Source organism: Lichenostomus cassidix, chromosome 4 (assembly GCF_008360975.1).
Source record: "Lichenostomus cassidix isolate B80296 chromosome 4, HeHo_3.0, whole genome shotgun sequence".
Lineage (NCBI taxonomy): Eukaryota > Metazoa > Chordata > Aves > Passeriformes > Meliphagidae > Lichenostomus > Lichenostomus cassidix.
The window spans coordinates 38,475,388-38,485,063 of record NC_139484.1 but is presented as its reverse complement, the minus strand read 5'-3'; the positions used below and the strand labels follow the sequence as shown (position 1 = coordinate 38,485,063).

General features: G+C 36.2%; 1 long non-coding RNA gene across 1 annotated transcript; it reads right to left on the bottom strand.

Moving 5' to 3' along the window:
• Window positions 1-6,016: 6,016 nt before the first annotated feature.
• Window positions 6,017-8,744, bottom strand: LOC146438273 (uncharacterized). Its single transcript, XR_014852053.1, has 3 exons — window positions 8,644-8,744; window positions 6,992-7,088; window positions 6,017-6,906 (listed from the first exon to the last, which is right to left on the bottom strand). It is a non-coding gene; the product is annotated as an uncharacterized LOC146438273 (long non-coding RNA).
• Window positions 8,745-9,676: the final 932 nt, after the last annotated feature.

Here is a 9,676-nt window from a genome sequence, read left to right as displayed (position 1 = left end):
TTTCTTTCCCACCAATACAAAAGGATCTGCCTTCTGACATCTATCTTCTCTCATTCTTAGCTTCATCAACAATAAAATTCATAATATTCTGTATGAATAAAATGCACCAAAAAGAAATGGGTTTGTGTTTTTGCCTTCCTTCCCCCGCTTTGTGTTCATACAGCTTTAAATCCAAACCAGTATTTATCCAAAGATTTTGATATTAACTAGCTGAAATTTCATAGAGTAATTACATAAACAAAAGAAGCACTATTTTGAATTGAACTTGTAAAATAAATTCATAACATGGAATTTGCACATGTATTTTCATAATAGTAGACTTTTCTTTGGGAACATACAAGTCTTCTAACTGTCTGCTTGCTGTATTATTTTAGTACAGCAAAGGAGAGTCAGACTTCATAAAGGCTTCAGAATGCTGTATTTATGTATTGAAGCATTTAGCACAAGGAGAAAGTAAAATAAAAAGGAGATTTATCTGCAAATACAAAGAAGAAATTGCATTAATGTGATCTGGTTGCATAGCTGATATTTTTATTTGCACTGAAATTATAATTTTGACAGGATTCTCAGGCTCAGAGCATATAAAAAGATTAGATTTTAAAAAATATATTAGGTCAAATTTTGGATGTGCAAAATTTGATAGCGTCCTTTAGCTTTTTTACTGACCTTACTTATCTATTTATTTTTATTCAAATCCTCCAGGATTAGGCAGCAAGCACAATTTTTAATTGCTATGTATTTTTAAGGGAACTCTGAAAAATCACTGTAAAAGTTGCTTCAAAACAATAAAAATGCATCACATTTAAAACTGCTGATTGCATTCATGAACTTAAGCTACTACTTATTCTTCTTTTTAATTTTCCACCACAGTCCTGTCATTTCTATTTTAAGCAGAAATAAATTGTACCACCAATAAATCCCATATTTTAATTCTCAGAACATGCACTGCAATTGAAGAGGACTTAAGAGTTGGTTTTTGGCCATTAGTATGTCATTTGTTTACCTGGATGGTCCATTTTATTTTCAGCTCTGAGTGTAATTTTTCATAACCTGATCTGCTTTTGAAGGATGAAAATTACCTTTCCTGTAAACCAAGAAAGCAATGAAGTATGTAAATAAAATAGATATATCTCCTGCAATTTTTCAGTAGTCAGTGAGGAAAGGATAATGGGAAGGTGACTGGAAGCTTTCAGTTCCTGGTGACCCTGATGTTTAGAGTGTGTCTAAAGAGACCTTAATAATTGTAGGGATTTAGACTCATTTCTGAGGACAGAGTTCTGATGCAGACATCAGAACTGATAAGTTTGGAAGACACAGCACTTACTTTACAATGGGAACTAGGTAGAGACTTTTAGAAAAACCCCATCCAGCAAACAAAAAACTCTCCATAATGTGTAAGTGAAAATGTCATACTTACGCTTGGATGACATGAAATCTGTGAGTGCAGTGTTTATCAAAGAGGAAAGTTCTATTCCTGCACTACTGAAAAGCTAAATTATGGAATCTTAACAGGTATCAAGTTTTGCACCAATAACAACTCAGCAGCTTTCCTGGCTTTATGCAAGCAGAAATATATAATCAGTCATTAGAAAAAGTAGAGAAAATGAGAATCCTCATGAGATGAAAGATGTGCTTGAAACACTGCTGCATACAAATCTGACCCATATTTCACTGTGAAAACATTGTTAATAAAGTATACTGGGCAAGTATGCAGGTATTACTGTATGAAACAAAATAATAACAGCACTGAACAGCACCATTCCTGAGCTTGGGAATAACACTCTCAAAGAACTGCCCTTCCCTTTACAGCTTCCAGGAGGGTTTGAATGTGGGGTTTTGTTGGTTTTTTTTTTTTTTTTGGTATGTAAGACAGAATATAAACTTTAAGTATTTTGGGGCAAAACTTGATGATCTTTCTGTCAGAAAGAAATTACGTAAGTACAACACAAACTTCCCAGAAGTGAAATAAGCTGTTTACCAATACCTGTTTAACAATTATCTGTCTGTAAACAAGAAGGGAAAGGGAAAACAAGCTCTTTCCTCAGGTTACAAGGAAACCAAGCTTCTTTCTAAAATTCAAGTAATTATGTAGTGTCTGTACAAAACCTATGATATAGGAGGGGAACTATGATCTACCAGGTCAGTTTCAAGAGAGCTGCATCTTGTCTTTTAAAAAATGATGGACATAGTATTAAAATCCTCTAACATATTTATATATGTATTTGGCTTCTGCTACGCTTCCTCTTACCCTCCTGACATTTCAAGAGTTCTCTGCCAGATCTTACAAATGCTCTCCACTAAAAATAACTGCTGACATTAGCAAGGGGCATGCACTAATCACATTCATAATAGGATTTTTTACATACACTAATTTGTGCATTATATTTTTTGTAAACTTCAGCTCTGGTTGTTTAAAAAGAAAAAAAGGTGCGAAATACATTCCATAGCCACATTAAAACAAACAAATTAAGCTATTATAGCTGAATTATTTTGACAGTAATATATTATGTTGGAGTTTTGGGTTTTTTTTTTTGTTTGTTTAAATTTAAACAATCACTTGCCTATCCAATTTTCAGCAAGAGAAGGCAATGGCAGTTTGCTTCATTATGTGAACAACTCAATCTCTAAAGGAGACAATCATGCATGTTACTGAGTAACACCAAACAGGCTCATCCTGAACGATTGCCTTTCCTCTCTGACAAAGGGAAATAGAGGCTTATAAATTAATTTCCTGCATTCATCATTTAAACTTTACCCTATGGCTTCAGAAGCCCCTCACTTCTAGTTGCTACACAAACTCTGAACTACAATGCTGCTACAGGAGCTCTATCCTAGAGCCTTGTAGCTCTATCAAGTTGCCGCATCCAAACAGGTTTCAGTTTGGCTTGGTTTGGATCTAGTTGTCTTCCAGTGCCAGGGAAGAAAACTTTTTTTTTTGAGTGGCTTTTAAAGAGTATGGTTGCTAAGCAGTCACTAGGAGGCTGGGGTCTGTGCCCACTACAAAAAAGTTTCCAGTTGGTTTGCTCCTATACGTTGGAATTTTCATGCATTCTCCCAGTGTATGCTGGTCCTTCGGCAACGTGAGGTCTTTGTTACCTGTAGTGACCAGCTGCTATGTTATTTACCTACACAGAGGAGAAAGACAGAGCATCCAAATCACTGGCAGGTTGGCTGAAGACACTATGCATTTGCTGTGAGATTTTATGGAAGAAGTCCTGTAACTTCCTGCCCAGACTCCATCTAATATGTGGTACACGAGGTTAATAATCCTCCAACCTGCTATTCAAATCCATCTGTTTTCATCTCAGTCTTCTGTATATCTTAATCAATGTTCCAGTCACAAATATTATAAACAAGAATCACAGATATTGTATGTAAAAACTTAAATACTGAAATTAAAAAATCATGAAGACAGTTCTATAAATGTTTGAACAAATCTGCATATCATTTGGCAAATAAGAGCTTTTTTTTTCCTGAAAAGACCATCTAATTCTCCTCTAATGATATGATATGACTCAGAAACCTGATGTTATGTAACTGCATTGATACTAAGGTGAACAGGGCAGGCACGAGGAAAATGTCATCCAACAGGAAAATACCTACTTCAGGTAATACAAGGGGTCCACATGCTGTGAAGAGTTTGGTGGTGTATATTTGGTCAATGATGCAATGTATCTTTTCAAAAAGTCTGCTTAAGTAAAAAGGGATTGTTTCTCTTAGCCCAGAGGGAGAGGCAGCATAGAGGAACTTCAAGTTACTTATGAGAAAGATAGAAATATTTAGCCCATTATGCTGGTTCTGCCATGGCTCCACCACTGCTGTGGCATTTGATTGTCTACCATTCTGAAACCATACAACCTTCAGTACCTATTAGAAGAGCAGAAAACCAATTAATAATAATGAAAAAGGTTTTTTATTTTTCCTTTTTCTGTTTTAATCAGGAGACTGTAGAACACATGAAAAAGGAATGTCTGCTTTTATTGCATTCTTCTGACAAACATTTTCTCATTTCCTCATTAAATAAAAAAGAAACCTTATTATTACCTTTGTCTAAAGTTAGAGTTCCTGGATTATAATATCTCATTTGCTGCAGAACACATATCAATTACTAATTCAGATTCTGAAAAGTGAATGAATGATCACATTCTTAAATGGATTTCCCAGGAGATTAATATACCTTAGTTTCCTCTCCCCTAAATTTAGGATACAGACCTTCCTTCCTAGCTGTGCTCCTTTAAAAGAAAAGATATTATGTGCTCAGTCATGTAAATAAGATATCTCGGTGCTGTCTGTTACTTGAAAGTGTTAAGAGCTACCATAAAAAAAAAAATCTGTCACAAAGAGTTAAACTGGAGGTGAAAATTTTTACGTAGTCTGGAACGTAAGAGACACCATTTCATTTTTACATCAGACTCTGTCTGTTCTGTACCAAAAAAGTTGCATATAAACATAACTGAAATGCAAATCACTTTCAGTTGAGTTCAAACTGGAAGAATCTTCTTGATGGAGCTTATGTCAAAATCATTTGAAGTCCAAAGTGTCTATGCAAAACCATTAATCTCAGAATGTGTCTAAACACTATCCTGGAGACAGGCTACAATTTACAGTTCTCCGTGACAGGCAAATCACTGGTAGAGCCCTGTCATTTAACCCCAATGATTTCTTTGGTAGGCATGGAAAGAAAGGTTTTCATACTGCCCTGTCATAGAAGGGCTACAGAATATGTCAACACTGTATAACTTTACATAAAAATTAATGCAATATACAGGCCTTGCAGTTGTGCAAAAAGATCAGCAAGGTGCGATTTCAGATCAGTGTCATTGATAAAAACTCACTACATTAAGAGAGATTTGGCATTTTGAGGGGGAAAATACGGAGGTGTTTTTGCATCAGGTTTTTGCTCTACGTATTTTAAATGTAAGATGGAGCTCTCTAGTTTTATATAAGCCCACAGCACAGTTTCAATCTCCAGCCACCTAATGGTCCATGTTTGCTAGCAGTAGAGAACATCAGCATAATGGTCGAGTTTATCTGCTCAATACACAAAAATCTTGTCAAAATTCTGAAGGTCCCAGCTGGCTTAACTTTGCATTATTTAAAGAGAACTGTCTCTTCAGATTTAAGTCTTTTCATTTAAAATGCGTTTCACCCCACAGACTAAATTATGTGTAACCTAGAACCCATCTTAAAGTTCACAGGTACTTCCACATGTTTTCTATGCAGTGTTTTCAATTGCCTTCATGCACATCTATTAAGAAACTGTTTGGAAAACACAATGAGCCAAAGTGATACTTGTTCTACTTGTGCACCTGTTATATTACATTTGCATTTGAAAAAATTGTTTCAAGATACATAAATAAGAAATCGTATTTCACACCTGCCATCATTGCAACCTTTTTTGAACAGTGTGCCAAGTAATTATGTTCATGTTGTGTACAACTCTTTGTTTGCAATTGTGTTCCTGGAACATTATCTAACAGATAGCACTGCTGGGTGATAGAAAAACTGAATGCCAGAGAGATACACATGAAATTCCCAAAAGTAACCTGGTGCTTCTACTTGCTCGGATGTGCCTGCAGAAAGACTTCCAGCAGTTTTGAGAGATATATGAGAATATTAGGGAATTGTATTTTCCTTGCAGGTCAGAACTGGCAGTGACTTACCAACAAAGGAAACCCAGGGAAATGCAGGCATTCCTGTGTGCTTAGGAAACAGGGCAGTGTGGCCTCAAGAGTACCTATAGGAAGAGCCAGCCCAAGGAGACACACTGAACGTGTCCTAAAAGCCATGCACTTCTCACACAAGGAGCAACTGCTGTTAAGATCAAGGAATAAACCAAGGTATTGGAGGGAGGGAGAAGAGAGGAGACCTTTAGTTCTACTTCTCAATGTCTGTGACTTTCAAATACATGTTTTATCTTCTTTATTACCCACAGACATTCATAATCACAAATGTGGTCATCAACTCATCAGCACCTGAATTTGGCATATCAACACTCTGAAAGATCCTACTGGACTACAAGATTCACTACCTCCTACTCAAGTCTAGTCAGATACTAGTAAAAACTATATAATTTTAAAACTTCTTTACATTTAAACAAAAGAAATATTGCCCACATACTCACAACTAACAGTATGGTTTGACTAAATCTATAACAACTCCATATTTCTCTATATATACTAATTTTATATTTTTATATTTTTTATATTTTTCAGGTGTTTTAAGGTATCAGTAATAACCTAGATAATCACAAAAATAGTTAACTACTAATTTTAAAAAAATCAGCAGCATTATGCAGCGGGAAAGGTGTTAGTACCCTTAAATTAGAAAAAAAATTATCATTTTTACATTTGTAAACGATCAGTTTTCACAGCAACTGCCTGGCATTGTGCCTTGCTCAATGAGTTTTGTACAACGTACCTGAGTCACATAAAACCAAATTGTCACATCCTGTAAAAAATCAGTATTTTCTTCAAAGATTGAGAGCTGAAGAGGAACTGCTAGCACCTGTTAACTGACACGGCTTAAAGCAAGCAGCTATTAGCACTTCTGCATACTGGTTTAATCCAGATACCTCCACTTTGATTATCAACACAGTCCAGTTTGGAGCCTTACCTATGAAAAAGCACTTAGTGTTGCTGAACTCTGACAGAATGTTCACTAATCTGGACAAAAGCCCACTAGGGCCAAGGCCTTTAAATAATTTTAATTTTCGTTTTGTAGACTGTAACTCCTGAGTTCTATCATTCCATTTTTCACAGCTTCAGGTTTTCTGTGTGCATGAAATTCCCCACCGTAACCTTAAATTATTCTGTCCTTCTGGTGTTCAGTGACAGTCTCTGAGGCTTGAGCTTTATTCTCCTTCAGGGTTCATTCTTCTTCTAAATACTCATCATCCATTGCATTCTATAAAGAGAGTTCCCAGCAGTAGTTTTTAAAATAAAAGATAAAATGTTCAGTATCTGAACATTTAAGGCTCTAGTGTCAGTACCTGGAATGCCTCCTGTTGACAATGATGGTTATCACTGGGGGCAACTGAGATCTGTTCATTCTGAACTGTCTTCAGAAATCAGCCTTATCTGATTGTTCTTTCAGATCAAAAGAAATAGGAAGACAAAGTAAGCTGTGCATATTCTTTCACTCCGCACTTTGTTGTTAAAAAAGGAGGAATCCCACTAGGACCCATAAACCACTTTTAGATATCACTAATCTTTGCTATGGATTTCATTTTTTCCATTTATTGCCAGCTGACTTATTAGATTTTGATATTTTAATGACATAGCGCACTGTTAGGAATTATTGTGAAAAACATATAACAAAATCTAGATAGACAAAAGAGCATTTATTGCTTGAAGGGAAGTGACATGTAATTCTCAGCATTTACAACTGAGATTAGACCGTTTTTTCCCACATGATAGATATGTATTCAGTAACAGAAATACCTGCCAAGGCTCCAAAATCACACCTGGAGCTTGGGTACTCAGGCACGGTCATCATATTTTTAAATACTTGAAGAAGGTAGCTTGTACTACCTCTTACAGCAGGCTCAGTCTCAGTCACTAAATACATAACTATCTTCATCAACTGCACAGTGAGCAGACAAGAGGAATACAATCCTTCACTTTTTAACTTTTTTCTTTTTTTTTTTTTTTTAACAGCATAGTTAACGTCATTGCTGACAATTGGGGTGTGAAACAGTATGTATCGAAGTTGCACTTAAAACCACCAAATTGCAATCAAACTACATTCACATTGAGCTTCACATGTGCTGGAGTTGCAATTTTTGGAGACTTTCCTAAAACTCAGTAGGACCCCATTGAAGATCCCTACTTTAATATAAAAAGCATTACCCATGTGGCTGGTTCATAACAAATTACTAAATTAGCATATATTTTATACCACTTTATAGTGTCTGACACAGATATTATCAAGTGTATTAAAATTTTAACATGGAGTTTTGTACGTCTGGATTTTGGTACTTAATTTATATACTGCTGCAAAATTCCTGGGGGGGTCTCTGTATAGCCAAGCAGTTCCCTAATTTCTAGTGAGTTTCAGCTGGTTCACTGACTTACATCATTCAAATGATCTCTCCTTATTTGTTTTTTTCTATTAAAAGGAAAATCAGATAGACGACCACCTTACTGACATCCATAAAGCTTCCATTCACCTTTCTGCTTGTCTTACTTTAATGTTAATATGGACTTTGTGAGCAACATAATTTGTGCAGTAGCCTCAAGCACACTGAGCCAGTGCAAAGCCTCTTCTCGGTATCTGTCACATGCTGTAGGAAAGGATAGGGATGACCACTGAAGTTGAGACCAGTTTGCCATCAACTCAGAAGTGTAGCATGCATGAGAATGTCCTTTGCTGTCGCTGTTCAATGAAGACTATGTCTCAGACCTCTTCAGAATTGATCTGGAGATCAAACTTCCCTTTCAGGAAACTCCACCCCTTCCTATAAAGACTGTTGAACTACATCGCACCATCAAAAATTCAAATGATGTTTCCTATTTTAAACAAAACCTACAGAATTCACAATTTATTAACACAAAAGCAGAATGCTGGGGAAAAAATAAGTTCTTTGTTTTTTTTAATAAAAATACTCACTTTGTTATTTCAACAAAAATTGAGTTCTACTACCTTCTGGTTCAGCTTGAAGTACTAATTTCACATTTTCTTGATTTCTGTGCTTCCTGACTTAGCTCCCTTGGGCTATTCAGGTTAGATGGTTTCAGCAGACTAAATACAAAAAAATCACAGTACAAAATCTATCACAAATTAGCCTTAAAAAGTTGTTCAAAGAGCCATAAGAAACCACAAAAATGAGATTTTAGTCTCTTGAAGGAAAATAACAAAATGCTTTTTGAAACAATAGCTCATTGGCTTGAAAATAATTGCTCTTTTTTATCTAGTGCACTACTCAAAACACCCACACCCTAATTAGTTCAACTATATTCACAATATGTGACAAACCCCAACTTCTATTCAATTGTAAACATTTTTCCTGAAAAAAAAGTGTGGTTTTCTACATAGAAAGTAAAACATTACTATTCTGCTATCCAGTTAGTATAGATTTTTTTACAGACAAGCAATGACAGTATTTTCTAGATTTTATCACCTGGGAATTTTACTCTGATCCTGGACTGAATAACATCTCTGTTAATGTCTGTCAACAAGCCGCAGAACTAAAAGCAAGTTTTGCCTAAAAGACAGTAGTGAAAATGCTGGACTGTGCTGATGTTGGACTTCCCTAGGCACAGTGCTTTCCCCCATTGCTCTGTGTGCTGAAAGGGAGCCCATGACTTCACCTGTTATCTCTGCTAATGCACTGAAGGACAATCCTACCAATAAAGACAGAAACGGTTCCTAAGGACAAAGACAAGTTTTCATGTTTAAAGGGGAAAAAAAGAAAAAGAGAATCACAGTATCACTGATGCTGGAAAAGAGCTTTAAGACCATCAAGTCCAGCTGCTAACCCAGCAGTGCCAAGTCCACTGCTAAACCATGTCCCTAAGTGCCACATCTGCAGTGGAGGTATTTCCCCAGAGTACTTCACAGTGAGCCACTTGATGACCTGTACGCATGAGGTCATCCCTGCCTTGATCAAACAGCCCTGTCTCTGCAAATACTGTCTCTTGCTTGTGGCTATGCCAGCAGGTTGTGATGAGGCTCA